Genomic DNA, 16,580 nt, shown 5'->3' on the forward strand with positions numbered 1-16,580 from the left:
TACAGAAACAAATCTGAGGCATAAACGAAATAGTAGTACAGAACATAAGTAAAAATCCAACATATCAAAATGTTTACTTTCAAAATATAAGTCATGCATAAGGTATAGAAGAATATGGTCGCCCGCCCGTCAATGGCGCCATAACACAGCATAACACCAAAAGGTTTCAAATCTCCGTATCCCCGTCACATATCACAACACAGCATAACGCCATACACAGCATAACACCAAATATAAGTGGAACCCGACCCTCATTAGCGAGTAGCTTGGAGAACCATAAACACAGCATAACACCAGAGTATATCAAAGTGCGCACGATAACAGAACCGGCCCGGGAACCGGCGAAAGATATAACAAAACGCACGAGCAGAGTCATGAGTAACCATATGCATAAAATCATTATCATAGACTCAAATATAAGTAAATGACCATACTTGAAATTCGAAATGATAATCATACCAAATTCTTTCAAAAGTCGTCTGAATTACATAAAGGGAAGTCGCGGGACCCACGGACAGGTATTGACCCGAGCCGGGCCCGCCTATGGAAAATAAACTCATTATATGCCATATAAACTTCTACAAAAATATTGAAGCAATCCGAGCCTTTCGGTGAAAGATATGGCGTTCACAAATTACGAAATTCTTTAAAGTGAAACCTTTTTATGCAAAGTTCGGAAAGCGATTATTTCAAAGACATAATGGTTCATATTTCATCAAATCATACATAAGAGTGCCAAGGAATATTTATAAGGCTCATAACATGCTCGGATTTCGAATTTAGAATATCCTTAAGGCTTATAATCTAGCCTATTGAAAACTAAGGCATGCCAAAAGAAAGAAGGGTTGCGCTTTACATACCTTTAGCGTTTAGTCGTATTATAACTTGTACTTGCTGCCCAATGGTACTTATCCTATATCAAGATATCAAGAGCTATGATTAGTCTACGAGGGAATTCCATATGTATTTTAACGTTATCAATTCCCTTCAAACATTTAGACCACGTTTCGTTCGCATTCAAACCAACTACATACAACCGATCCAACATCAATAATCATATGTTCAATGCCAATCCGGACAGCCCACATAACATTCCAAATAGCCCACATTCACAACATTCCATAACGATTCACATACGGCTATTACATTCTCAAGTTACTCCTAATAATCCGTAGCCTTAACGTTTTCGTGTAACAACTTTACAACAACCCAAACAACGTAAATACAATATATATTCTTAACTATCATTTGTCTTTCCAATTTAAAGAAGACACATGTCCAAAACAGTTCCTAATCACAACACGTCCAAAACAGTCCCTAATCAACAACACACCCAAAACAGTCCCTAGCCAACAACATAAAGGTGCCCGGAATTCTTGCGAACGTTTACGAACATACCAAGCAAACCACATATGATTCTTACACATTATTTCATGTCTTCATTTCATATAATTTTAGTAAAATACGACCAGCAGTCACACGACAAATACATCACCAAATTCGTACGCAAATAGCTACATTGTCGACACTAAAACCTTACAACGACAACAACATGTTTAATGACATTACTTTCATGATTCTTGGAACTGTTTTAGCATCATTTCCATTCTTACAACAGCCCACAATTCATCTCAATTTCAACTTGAATCATTATGCTTCACTTCCACTAAACGTTCATAACAAGAATCAACACTCAACACATACAATTTCACCTCTAGCACTAAAACAGTCCACTGTTTTGGACTGCTTGTATGCTTCAACATAATTCATTTCTTTAACACCTCAATTCACATATTCAACATGCATACAATACACCATAATGTCCATAACAACAACAATCAAAATGTGACACAAAACAGTCCATAATCTCCCCTAAAACAGTCCCTTTACACGGCTACAACACTACTCCAACAACTTCATGATTTTCATCCATTTATCCATACTACAACACATTCAATCCACTTCCAATACATGTACAAGAATATTAAACATGATTTCATTAGAGTCTTCAACACACGGCTCATTTTAATTTTTAGAAAAACAGTCCAATATCCAACAGGCCACATCACAAACAAACTTCTACAATCTTTGTTCATTTACCTATGTTGATACATATTCAATTCATCAACAATACAAGCAAAATGAAATCAATCATGACTTCACCAATACTCATGGCTAACTCTCTACTTCAACTACAACAACAATCCAACAACAACCTTCATGAGCTATACATTCAAATCATCATGCAACACAAGAACAATAAACATTCTTACCTTACAACTTGTTCTTCACTTTGGCCGAATCTTCAACCCTCTTGAGGTGCTACACCTCCTTGTTTCTTTTCAACAACTACTACACGTTTCTATACACCTTTATAAGGGTTGAAACACTTGAAGAAAATATATTTTTTGAATCTACTTGGAGAACCCAAATCTGTCCGTGAGCTTATAGGAGCATGAATGGCATGTTTATGGTTTCTTCTTCACTTGAAACTTAATGGTGAATGTGTAGAACACTTTAGAATGGTAAGAAAAATATAAGGGCTGGCCGTGCAATGGTGGTGGAGTTGCCATGGAAACCGTGGCTCTCTCTCTCTCCTTCACTTGGAGAAGATGAGAGCTTCTCTCTCTTGTTCAACTTGTGGCATTGGGAAAATGAGTTGGCATGCAACTTTTGGTCAACAAAGTTGGAAATTTTGCTGCCCAAGGGGTCTTGAACGTTTCCCCCACTAAAGCATGGGCAAAAATCAGATTTTGCCATGTGGTGGTGGGGCCCACACGGCCACTAGTGAAAAATTTGTCAACATTTAAGTCTTAATCCCCGCTTAATAATCCAACTTGCATCGTCCATATCTCCTTATTCCGATATTATTTTGACGAGCGGTTTGTTGCGTTACAAACTAGACTCGATGAAATTAATTTTAGGCTTTTGCAACACCTTAAAACTCCTCATATACAAGGAGATATGCCTCCTACAATATAGACTAAAATCGGGTCCGAAATTTTACTGAAGTTGTTCCAATTCATTTCGTTTAACTTCTAATCCTCTTCCAACCTCATGTAACCTCTTATACATACATATACACACTTATATACATCAATAAAAATCCATATACACGTCTCGAAGGGTCCATAGAATCACAATAACCTTAAACAAAATTAGAGAACTCACAAAGCTTCGACGAAACTCCAATCGCAAAAGTATGTTCATATATTTTGTCCATCTTCTATATCATTACTAATGATCTCAAATACTTTAAAAGGTCACTCGCATTACCTCATATACATACTCATAATGCGATTTCAAATCCTTTAGGTAACCATGTCACCTTGGGATACTTAAGGAAACCATATATACAACGATATTCTTACTAACTCGATTAACTTTCCTTGAACCTTCTTAACTCATTCTTTCTTGTTTTACTTCAAGTAACACGGATTATTATGGAGTGTAACAGAAGGTTTCATGCAAATTCTTCAAATGGTCCTCTGTTTCCAGAGACTTGACCACCATGTCATCAATATAAACTTCTATTGTTTTCCCTATTTGTTCTTCGAACATCCCATTAACTAGGCGTTGGGAAGTTGCACCGGCATTTTTTAATCCAAAGGACATGACATTGTAACAGTATGTCCCATCGGGGTAAGAAAGGATGTTTTCTCTTGATCCCCCGGGTGCATCCGGATTTGGTTATACCCGGAGTAAGCATCGAGAAAACTTAACATCTCATGCCCGGCCGTCGCATTGATCATTCTATCGATGTGAGGCAACGAAAATGAATCCTTCGGGCATGATTTGTTTAGATCCTTATAATCGACGCACATTCGAAACTTATTACCTGTTTTCGGCACCACTACTACGTTAGCTAGCCAGTCCAGGTATTTTACCTCCAGGATAGAGCCTATTTTTAAAAGCTTTGTTACCTCGTCCTTCACAAAGGCGTGTTTTGCCTCTGCCATGGGCCTTCTCTTCTGCTTCACCGGGGAAAACCTCCCGTCTAAGCTGAGCTTATGAGTTGTTACTTCCAGTGGCACACCTGTCATATCTATATGGGACCATGCGAAGTAATCGGCATTAGCTCGAAGAAATTCAATTAACTTGTTCCTGAGTTCAGAGGTTAACCCCATGCCCAGGTATACCTTTCTGTCCGGTAGATATTCGAACAAGATGATCTGCTCCAGCTCCTCTACTATTGACTTGGTTGCATTCGAGTCATCAGGCATGACGAATGATCTGGGTACACCGAAATCATCCTCTTCATACCCCGGATCCAACCCCGAGTGCTTTGATTGCTATTTGGTGTCCTTTCCCCCGGTTGAATCTTCTTCCTTTTGATCCGATTTTTTGGGCTGAGGTGTCGCTTCCTCAACCGCGAACATCTCCCTTGCAGCGGGTTGTTCACCTCAGATGGTTTTTATCCCCTCCGGGGTCGGGAATTTCAGCAGCTGATGCAATGTCGATGGCACGGCCCTCATGCTATGTATCCAGGGTCTACCCACTAATGCATTATACTTCATATCTCCTTCGATTACATAGAACACCGTTTGCTGGATAGTGTCATTAATATTTACCGGCAATGAGATTTCCCCCTTTGTGGTTTTGCTCACCATGTTGAACCCGCTGAGTACCCGGGCTACCGGTACGATCTGATCGAGTAGCCTTAGTTGTTCGACCACTCTCCACCGGATGATATTGGCCGAGCTACCTGGGTCAATTAAAATACGTTTAATTTGAGTTTTAAAAATAAGAATAGAGATTACCAATGCATCATTGTGCGGGTGAATGATGCCTTCTGCGTCCTCATTGCTGAAAGAGATGGAATCCTCGGGTATATAATCCCGGTCGCGCTTTTCACGCACAACAGAAACCTTGGTTCGTTTCATCACCGGCCTTCGTGGGGTATCGATACCCCCGATTATCATGTTGATTATATGCTGAGGTTTCACTGGTTCTGCCCATTTATGAGTCTCCCTTTCCTTGTAGTGACTTTTGGCTCGTTCACTTAGCAATTCTCGGAGATGGCCGTTCTTTAGTAACCGATCCACCTCCTCTCTTAGCTGGCGACAATCTTCAGTTCTGTGTCCATGAGTTCCATGATATTCACACATTACGCTCGGGTCCCGTTGGGCCGGGTTCGACCTTAGTAGTCTCGGCCATCTTACATCTGTTATACGGCCAATAGCCGATATCCTCGGCAAGTGTTTGTTGCTGTCCGAACTTCCGGCATCGCTCCTGAATGAGAGACCTCGACTGTTCGACGGGTGCTCTGCCCGTTTATCACCCCGACCGAAGAAATGACTCGGGCCAACCCTTGATTTTTCCGACCTGAAGCTTGGTTTTTTCGAATAAAAGTATGGCCGATACCTTTCTCTCGATGATCTGGCCTCCGGTTCGTAATTCTTTCTCGGTCTCTCCAAACTTTTGTTCATATTTACGGGCCCCGGGGGAAGTTCAAGTTGGTCATCCTCTACCTGAATCTTTGACTCATATCGGTTATGGACGTCCGTCGAGGTCACAGCCTCGTATTCCAGCAACTTTTCCTTTAATTTGAACAAGGCTGTCGAGCTCCGAGGATTGAGCCCCTTTGTAAAAGCTTGTGCAGTCCATTCCTCCGGAACCGGAGGGAGCTCCATTCGTTCCCTTTGGAATCGGTTGACAAATTCACGCAATAACTCATCGTCTCTTTGGGCTATATAGAAAATGTCAGTCTTACGGGCTTGCACCTTTTTGGCACCGGCGTGAGCTTTTATGAAAGAGTTTCCCCAAGTTAATGCTCCCTTTGACAGAGTTTTCCCAAACATTTTCAGCAACACGGATTCGATTTCATCCTCTTCAACGCCATTGCCTTTTATAGCGCAGGTGTATGAAATCACGTGCTCCTGAGGGTCCGTCGTACCGTCGTATTTCTGGATATTCGGCATCTTGAACCTCTTCGGGATCAATTTTGGAGCTGCACTCGGAGGAAAAGGCCTCTGAATATACCTCTTCGAATCCGGTCCTTTCAAAATAGGCGGAGCCCCCGGTATTTGGTCCACCCAAGAGTTATATGTTTCCACCCTCTTTTCGGTCGAGTCTACCCGCTTCGCCAATGTTTTGAGCATTCTCAGTACCTCGGTGGATGACCCAACTCCGGAGCCATTGCTCTCAATCATCCGTGTCGCATCCCTTCTGGGTTCAGCAACACCCTTCGCCTTCTCCGGGGTCGTTTTATCTCTCTTCTGTTTTGCAACTAGGCTATTGCGATTCCTTGTTCGGCAATCGCTGCTCTCTATTCCTGCAACATTTCAAAAATTAAACGTAAGTCAATATTATCATCTAGGGTATTCGGTTCTTTTCGGCACTGTGTCCAGGACAAAGTAATTGAATTGTGAGTATTTAAAGGATCGGTGGCCGGCTGGGCGCCATTCTCCTAGTTCACGGTGTTTTACCGGTTGAGGCCCTCCCTCGAATTAACGGGGTTCGGGTCAGCGGGGTTTGCTGGTAATCCTCATGGCCCGCTGTCTTCATTTTCGTTCACAATCTCGTTGTTGTTGACGTGACCAGATTGTCCACTGTTTGTCATTTGGTCCGTTTTTACAGAGACAAACAAAAGATAATTTTGATTCTGACGGGTAAAGATAGAAATCAAGATCAAAGACCACTATTATCCTAGCCCCACGGTGGGCACCAAACTGTTTACCCCAAATTTGGATAATCAATTAAATTTATGAGTGAGGTATAGGATATGTGGTTGAACTTTAATCTATTTTTGATTTAAGAGAAAATGGAATAGGATCAACTGTGAGTATTCTAAATAGTAATCGACTATCTATACTAAACGTATGTGCCAATAGATTGAATATCATTTGATTAAACAAATCTAAAGATGAACACAAATAAATCTGGACCAAAATCAGATATTGAGAGGGAGAGACTTATATATTTTTGCTATTACAAATGTTCTAGAACTCAAGAAGCCAACCCTTAAAAGTAGGGTAATGGTCCCTATTTATAGTTTTTTCCTCATGGGCCTCATACAACATTAGCCCTTGAATAAATAAAAACCCTAAAAAGGATAAGGTTGAGTCGTACGGTCTGACACCCGTACGATTGGTAGTACAATATGGCAGAACGGTATTGACGCGTGGCAATTGTTTAACGGATCACCCGGACCAACGGCCACGATCAACCGGACCAACGGCCACGATCAGCTCGGCTATGGAGAAACCAGACCAAAAGATGTCCTTCACTTTCTTCGGATCAAGCACTCCTCCGGTACCAAAAGAAAGTCTTCATGCTCGTGCTTGTTTCTTTCTTCCCTAGGTCTCCGGTCTCACCGGTCTAGCATATATCCGATATTTACCGTATACAAATGTGATTCAGATCTGCTGCAGACTTCAAAGGAACAAATCAAGTTCCTTAAGAGGGACTTCAAATTTTTTGATATTTTGCTCACCTTGTAGAGCTTCTTCATAGATTAATGTAACACAGTACATAAAGTTAAAACTCTGTCTCAAGATGTTGGAGTCAACCTCAGCGAGACGTGCAGGAAGTTGTTGCTGCCACCGTATCCAAATTTTGATACCTTAATCTCTCAGGTGCAACAGAATATTTGGACCACTAAATTGGAAATCCGACCTAAGCTAAGTTACACAGACTCGGGTGCGGTATCCGATACGGGTATGGATTCGAGTGTCGGATTCGGCAAAATCTAAATTTTAAGATTCGGGGATGCGTATCCAGTTATGGATACAAGTGCGGGGATTCGTCTGTAAATATGAAAAAATATGAAAGGCATATGAAAAAATACGTTCCAAGAATAATCTGTTATACAAAGGGGTCAATTTTATTATGTTCCACCAGTAAGTATGTCCGTGCTTTTGTGAGATTAAAAATATAAATTAATTATCAAAGAATTGACATGCTAATAATTAATTTAAAAATTATCCCTATATTGTATAAGAAAGAAACATTTATAAATAGCATAATTAGGTGTCTTTTAATTTTGTGTCACAAGTAGCATATGATGGAAAATAAAGGGGATAAAAATAGCACTTATGTAGAATAAAGGGGTCATTTTTGTATGTTAATACAATTAAGACTTTTAAGAGTCCTAATTCAGCTTGTACATGACTACATGTCTCCTCCAGCTGCAAGCAGTGGCCTTCTCAGCAGCTCCCCAAATTTCCTTTTCAAGGTTTTACGGAGCAACGCTTTTACAGATAGAGGCGGACCTAGGATTTTAAGACGGCGGGGCCACTACTATCTTAACATAAACGCCAACAAAAAAATTCATGACGACTGAGGGATAATACTGTGTCGGACTGATCACTGATAGCGTAGCAGTGACAAAAATACAAGTATATAGGTCAAATATGTGTAATAAATAAAATTAACATAGTGAAGCAAATGAAAGAGATAGCTCAGTGGCTAAGGTTGTGCAACATGTTGTGACAATGCAGGTTTGAATCTGGGCGAGCTCATTTAACCCTTATTGTTTTCCTAAAAATAGGCTCAAAAAAATAATTAAAAGTGATATTCGAGTTCGATCCGGGGTGACGTGTAAGGGAAGCAGTAGTTGCAACCAACGTGCCCTAAAGACACTTTCGCTTGTTAGAGTGCACAATTAAATATATATATATACATAATTTTTCCAAAGGGTGGGAATGCACCTTCCATCTGGGGCCGCCTTTGTTTACAGAGCAAAGTTTTCAAGCCTCTAGATCGGAGCTGTATGTCATTTTCCTTATCTTAAATCTATTTTATTTTTAATTTTGAGAAATCAAAATCTCAAATTTTTCCCCCAAATTTGTCGACGGACACCAGTCAAAGTATCCGTATGTAATTGACAGTATCTAGGACGTTTGCCGTCCCCGCACCCGCTCCCGACCGTATCCCGGACGGGAACAACACCCAAAATGGCGAGTCCGTGTTACTTAGGAGTTAAGTACTCATCATCATTACTACAACTTTCAGACAAGCTCAAGGGTGGTATTATTGTCCCTAAATTTGTCAAAGAATTCATCGATACTATTGTGGAGAGTCTTCATGATATAGTGAAGAATGATGATCCTCGCTGGGGTCTAAGTTACACGAACTCGCCATTTTGGGTGCCCTTCCTATCCAGGGTACGGTCGGGTGTGGGTGCGGGGACGGCAAACGTCCGAGATACGGTCAATTACATACAGATTCTTTGATCGGAGTCCGTCGACAAATTTGGGGAAAATTTTTGAGATTTTGATTTTTGAAAATTAAAAATAAAACATATTTGAGATAAGAAAAATGACATACAGAGACGACCTAGAGGCTTGAAAACTTTGCTCTGTAAACAGAGGCGGACCCAGATGGAAAGGTGGGAGTGCACTTTGGAAAAATTATGTATATATATATATATCTGTGTGTGTGTGTGTGTGTGTGTGTGTGTGTATACCTTGAGAAATTAGTATATATTTAATTGTGCACTCTAACAAACGAAAGTGTCTGTAACACCTCGTGCATTCGGGCTAAGATTTGTCTCATAAGACGGGGGTATAATGAACCCAATTTGAGTAGTGTATAAATGTTGTTTGAAACCCAATCAATACCTAAGAAGAGTCTTTGGGCAAAGCAAAGTTGAAAGCCACTCTACGGGGCATGTTTGCAAGTGAGTTTATAGAAGGTCGTACTTCCAACGACCATAACCCCTTTATTAATTTGGAATTTGGGAAAACTTCCTTGATGAAAGTTGTAGCCCTTTGAAATAGATTTCCAACGGTATATTATGGGTCTTGAACAGAGCTATGTACAAAACGTTATGCCCGTTTTACTAAACAGTGTTCTGTCGATTTATGGTGGAAACATACGGACCGTAAAAATTATACGGTGGAACATACGGACCGTAAAAATTATACGGGCCGTATATTCCAGTTGTAAAATTGGTCCAAAAAGTCCAAATCACTGGAATGGTTTTACGGTATGATATACGGTCCGTACAAATTATACAGGACGTAAAATGGGGCGTAAAATGGGTCCGAAAGCAATTTTAAAACTTCGTTTTAAGGCTTTTTCACTTCATTCTTCACACCTCCAAGCCCTAGAACGACCTTCTATTCTCTCCCATCATCAAGAACACCAAGGTAAGCCTACTCTAATCATTCCAAGTCAATTCTAATATATATCCTTGTAATCTAAACAAGAAATCATCATTCTAAAACTAGGGTTTTCAAGAAAACCCATCTCAAGGTTCAAGAATTCAAGATTTTGGAAATCTTCTTCAAAGCTCAAGTCTTTAATTCAAGTTTTGGAGCGACTAAGGTATGTAGAGTTACTATCTACGTGTGGGAACATCATTGTTCTTCCCCACGCCTCATAATCCATAACATTATGATTCTCTACTAAAACTAGGGTTTCAATACCATGCTCATGATAACCCTAGGTCCTGTCCATGATTATATTATGTATGAATTATTATAATTCCATCATTGAGTTCTTAATATTTCTTTATGATTATTGAGAATCCGTCCGTAATCTATGAAAACCCATACCTTGTATTCCATGGGTTCTTGCATGCATGTTTTTGACTAAGAATGATTGTTTCATGAATATCCTACATGTCTACAAGTTTTCATGCAACTATATTATATAATTACTTTCATGCTATGATACAAGATACATACATACTAAATACAAGTTATTTCATGAAACCATATTTACAAGTTATTTCATGAAACCATATCTACAAGTTAATTCACGAAAATCATGGGCTTCTTAGCCAACTATATTATGTTCATGTTTTTGGGAGTTGCACGAATTACCGAGAAGGCTCAGATAGCCTGAAACTATGTAGCCACCATAGGACAAGGATCGCTCCGCCCAGTTAGGACGATACCTTAATTTTACAGTGAATGGATCCATCAGGCACGATACCATCTTATACCCTGGCAAGGTATGACGGCTCTGCTGGTCGCGGCGAGGACCAGACTCCACGTACCCACGTGGTGATATCACATGTCGGTTTATGAAATGCTCTCCCTACTTACTCATGTTTTACTTATGTTATATATATATATATATATATATATATATATATATATATATATATATATATATATATATATATATATATATATATATATGTACTCATGTTCATGTCCAGGTTTTCAGTTTGAGTTCTTATCATGTTATTCCATGTCCCATGTTATTTCTTTCAGTTGCTTTACATACCAGTACATTCAATGTGCTGACGTCCCCTTTTATTGCTCGGGGGCCTGCATTTCACGATGCAGGTACTGATATACAGGATGACACATCTGCTCAGTAGGACAACATTCGTATCAGCTTATTGGTGAGCCCCATCTCATTCGGTGTTTAGTCAACTTTTGTTTTATGATTAGTTATGCATCTAAGGTATGCTTGGGGCCTTGTCCCAGCAAGTATGTTTTCCAGTCAGACTCATGATAGAGGTTTCATAGACTAGACAAGTCAGTTATGTTATGTCAGACATTCGGAGTCGTATAGTCATTTCGGCTCATTCATGTTATTTCCGCACTCATGTTTAAACAAGTATTTTATTAAGTATTATGACTTACTACGCTTATAAAGGCTCATCATGCATTCACGTTATATTCCGCTCATGTTATGCCTCATGATGATTCAGCAAGTCATGTGGTTCGCTCGGTCACATGCAGTAAGGCACCGAGTGCCGTGTTTCGCCCAGGCCATGGTTCGGGGCGTGACAGTGTCATTGGGGCACGTTGGTTGCAACTGCTGCTTCCCTTACACGTCACCCTGGATCGAACCCGAATATTACTTTTAATTTTTTTTTTAGCCTATTTTTAGGAAAACAATAAGCGTTAAATGAGCTCGCCCAAATTTGAACCTGTGTTGTCACCACATGTTGCACAGCCTTAGCCACTGAGCTATCTCTTTCATTTGCTTCACTATGTTAATTTTATTTATTACACATATTTAACCTATATACTTGTATTTTCGCCACTGCTACGCTGTCAGGACCGGTCCGACATAATATTATCCCTCAATCGTCATTAAAAATTTTGTTGGCATTTATGTTAAGATACTGGTGCCCCCACCGTCTTAAAATCCTGGGTCCGCCTCTGTCTGTAAAAGCTTTGCTCTGTAAAACCTTGAAAAGGAAATTTGGGGAATATGAAGACGACCACTGCTTACAGCTGGAGGAGACATGTAGACATGTACAAGCTGAATTAGGACTCTTAAAAGTCTTAATTGTATTAACATACAAAAATGACCCCTTTATTCTTCACATGTGCTATTTTTATCCCCTGTATTTTCCATTACATGCTACTTGTGACACAAAATTGAAAGACACCTAATTATGCTAGTTATAAATGTTTCTTTCTTATACAATATAGGGATAATTTTTAAATTAATTATTAGCATGTCAATTTTTTGATAATTAATTTATATTGTTAATCGCACAAAAGCACAGACATATTTACTGGTTAAACATAATAAAATTGACCCATTTGTACAACGGATTATTCTTGGAACGTATTTTTTTGATATGCCTTTCATATTTTTTCATATTTACAGCCGAATTCCCGCACCCGTATCCATAACTGGATACGCACTCCCGAATCTTAAAATTTAGATTTTGTCGAATCCGACACTCGAATCCGTACCCGTATCGGATACCCGCACCCGAGTCCGTGTAACTTAGGCTGGGGTTCACTTCCGAGGCTCAAGGAACAAATAGAAGAGGTTTTAAAGGGGTTGAAGTTGGTGAGGAATTTTGTCTGCTTTATTTCAGACAGATGCCTTGAGGGGTCCATCATCAAAGCCAACATACTTTCTTCACTCACATTTTAATTACAGCTGGCCATGCAGCAATGATTGCCAGGTTGTATTTACCAGGCTGTGGTTGCAAGAATCAAGATTCGGCTTTAACTTTGCTTTCTGATCTGCTGCGAATGAGGATTAAGCCCATTCAGCCGTGCATTCGCAATATCTATATTGATGTCCTGCAACCTCTAAAGCTGACAATACTATCAGCCAACATGAAATTTGAGCTCGTAGCTGATAGTGAAGCTGGCTTTGTGGATACCGTAGGAAATCAATTCCCTGATTAATTCTAATGTTGTGTCATCAATATATACAAAAGACTTACTTTATTCTAGGAGATATTCTAGTTGTACATAATATTCTAGGAAATATTCTAGCTGTACATAATAATGACTAATATTCTAGCTGTACATAATAATGACTAGTTACAACGGTTATCACACCCCCGCAGTCGAAGCGGGAGGTGGACGAACGCTTAGACTGTCCCGAAAGTCTCCTACACAATTTGCTGGAGCTACCAACTGTTAGTGATCCCAAGCGGACAGTTTCTTTGGAGGATCAAATGCCATCCTTTCGAGAGATGCTCAACCTCTTGAGAGACAATATCATCCATATGTCAATACAAGATCTTGAATTTCATCTTCGAGATATTGACACTGTCATAGTTGAAGCCGGAATTCTTGTATACTCGTTATATGATGTCGAGGAAGAGAAGGAACATTTGGATTTATCGGGCAACATTCACCGTATCAAGACAGTAATCTACCTAATTAATAGGAAGGCATTTCAATCTAATTTGCCAAGGATACGCGGACTAGGTTATGTTGATTTCCTTTTAAACAACCTGAAGGATTTCCAAGGCCATCATTCAGATTCACTTTCTTCTATCAAGAAGCAACTTCAAATAACTCACAAGGAGCTTGAGAGCTTGCAGCCCTTTCTCGAGGATGTCTCCAAAGAGCAACATAACAAGGACGATAGGCTTCAACATTGTGCTGCACAATTGATTGGCAAAGCATATGAGGTGGAATATGTGGTTGAAGCTTGTCTAAGCAAAGATGCTCCTGATTGGTGTCTTCTACAATGGCTCTTTGGAATCACAGAGGAGATTATACTTATCAAGGCAGAGGTAGCAGAGAATGAGGAAAAGAAAAAGGTTGACATAGACTTAGTATTACGTGATACCATGGATGCCGGCACTGCTCAAACATCATCAAAATTGGCAAGTAATCCAAGGAGGAATAAAGAAATTGTGGGTATGGAGGATGTGATAGAAAAGTTAAGAGGCCAACTAGTAAGAGGATCCAAACAGCTGGATGTTATCTCAATCACTGGCATGCCTGGATTGGGCAAAACAACTTTGGCCAACAGACTCTATTCTGACTGATCAGTTGTCTCTCACTTTGATATCCGGGCACAATGTTGCGTGTCTCAAATATATAACGTTAGGGACTTGTTACTTGCCATTCTCGAAGATGCAATTGGAAAGGACTCTAAAAAATATGAGAAGATGTCTGCTAATGAATTAGCTGATGTGCTTCGCAGAACTTTATTACCCAAAAGATACCTCATCCTTGTTGAGGATGTATGGGAACCGAGCGCGTGGGATGATTTAAGATTGTACCTCAAAGTTAATATTATACTTATACTTTCCATCTACTTGATTTATCAAGAAAAAAGATAACTAATATATTTCTTTCTATATCAACAGATCCCAATATGCCGATCCTTCCTGTATTAACTCTCACAAGCAGCTCGCTCAACATCTTCTGTCCTTTTATGCTGATATGGACAATCTTGTCTAGTGGAGTTCGTCTTTCTCACTTGTTGGCTCTGTACTCTTCCACGAAGATGGAAGACAATGCCTTTACGAAACTGCCTAGGTCTCACGAATCTTTTCCAACTTTAAGTTTCTGAAAGTGTTGGATTTGGAATTCACCTTTATTGATTCTTTCCCAACTGAGCTAGTTTACTTGAGGTGTTTTGCTGCTCGAACTGATCAGGAGTCAATTACACCATCCATTGCCAATCTTCTAAACCTTGAAACATTGATAGTCAACCGAGGTCTTGGAAGATTGTGGTTAGGACACTTGTCACTGCCCGTTACATTTTTGAAGATGGGTAAATTGAGACGTGCATATTTATGACTATGCTCATTTCAAATTAAAAGGTGCAAACGATTTACTTGACAACTCTGTGTTTGATGATTTGGAAACTCTTTCCTGTCCATGTTTTTCTCGTGCCAGGGATTGGAAATTGATACTGAGGAAAACACCTAATCTTCGGAAATTGAGTTGCAAAATCGAGTAAGATGACTATTGGGTGCCTGAATTCATTTTTCTAAGGCGGCTTGAGGTGCTCAACTTAAGTTTGAGATTTGTTCAGCAATGCCCGGTGTATACATCTTCCCATCAAATCTTAAAAGATTGACACTCACCTACTTTAGTTTGAGCAGAGAGATCAAATCAAACATTGCAACGCTTCCCAATCTTGAGGTACTCAAACTGCTAAATGTTTTGGTTAGCAAATATGAATGGAACGTGACCAGTGATGAGTTCCCTCAACTCAAAAGTCTTGAAAGTGAAAACAAATTTAAGAGAATGGAATGTCTCCGATGGTGCCTTTCCTATCCTTGAACATTTGGTTCTGCAGGGATGCATAGATCTTAAGGAAATCCCTTCTTGTTTTGAAGACATCTCTTCTATGAAGTCCATTGATGTAAGATACCGCAATGAGCTTGTTGCCAATTCAGCAAGGGACATCAGGGAAACACAAGTTGAATATTTGCAAAATTCTGGTTTCCAAGTGTTCATCGTCGAGTAGAATAAAGCTTGTCACTCTGAGGTACACTACTCATACTTGCTCTTTCTTTCTTTTGTGCCTTGTAAGGAAGCTTTGAGGGTGTTTGATGGAAATGATTTCCTGAAACAGAAGTACTGATTAAACAAAATAGATATGAATTGTCTAACAATCACAAACGGATCCAAGTCTCATAATCAATTACTCCCTCCGTTCCAATTTAAGTGATATAGTTTGACTAGGCAGGGAGTTTAAGAAAGAAAGGAAACTTTTGGAACTTGTGGTCTAAAACAAGTCATAGGTATTTGTGTGATTGTAAATCATTTCATTATGGATAAAAGGGAAGTTTTAAGTTAAATTATTTCTAAATATAGAAATGTTATCATTCTTTTTGGAAAGACTAAAAAGGAAGTAGTATAACATATATTGGGACAGAGGGAGTATCATGTAAACAATTAACTTGAAGTCCCCTGCTGATCATAACTGCACTTTGGTCAAAGCGAGTGCAGATGATTTGGTTGTAGTCACTGCTATATCCCATATATTTCTTCTTATTTTGCAGATTGAGTTGCCCGGACGGGCCTGGAGGACCTACTTTACCAGGAAGGGGTGCACTCAGGCTAGAGCTAGAAGAGCTGAAGGGGTGACGGAAAATGACACTGTATAAGGTCAATTTATAGTAGATGATAAACCCCTCGGTGAAAATCATGCCTGTGGCAATGACGGGCAATCTGGAGAATTTGATAGCAACTCTGTAGTATAGCTTTCTGAAGTTGCTATGAACGATGAGAGGCACCCTTGAAGATAAAGAAGTGATCTTTTAAAGGCTTCAATTTGATTGTGCAAGCATTCGAATCCAGTGACAATTATTGTCTATCCCCTAGCTGCTCAGTATTTGTTTTCCTCCTCTTTTATTACTCCCTTAGTCTCAATTTAAGTGTTTTACTTTTCTTTTTTGTCTGTCCCAGAAAGAGTTTCTCTTTTTATATTTAGTAAGTTTAAGC

General features: G+C 39.6%; 1 pseudogene; it reads left to right on the plus strand.

The window, feature by feature from the left end:
- Positions 1-8,897: 8,897 nt before the first annotated feature.
- LOC132613674 (late blight resistance protein R1-A-like) lies at positions 8,898-16,243 on the plus strand (annotated as a pseudogene).
- The last annotated feature ends 337 nt before the right edge of the window (positions 16,244-16,580 follow it).

This window comes from Lycium barbarum, chromosome 1 (assembly GCF_019175385.1).
Source record: "Lycium barbarum isolate Lr01 chromosome 1, ASM1917538v2, whole genome shotgun sequence".
Classification (NCBI taxonomy): Eukaryota; Viridiplantae; Streptophyta; class Magnoliopsida; order Solanales; family Solanaceae; genus Lycium; species Lycium barbarum.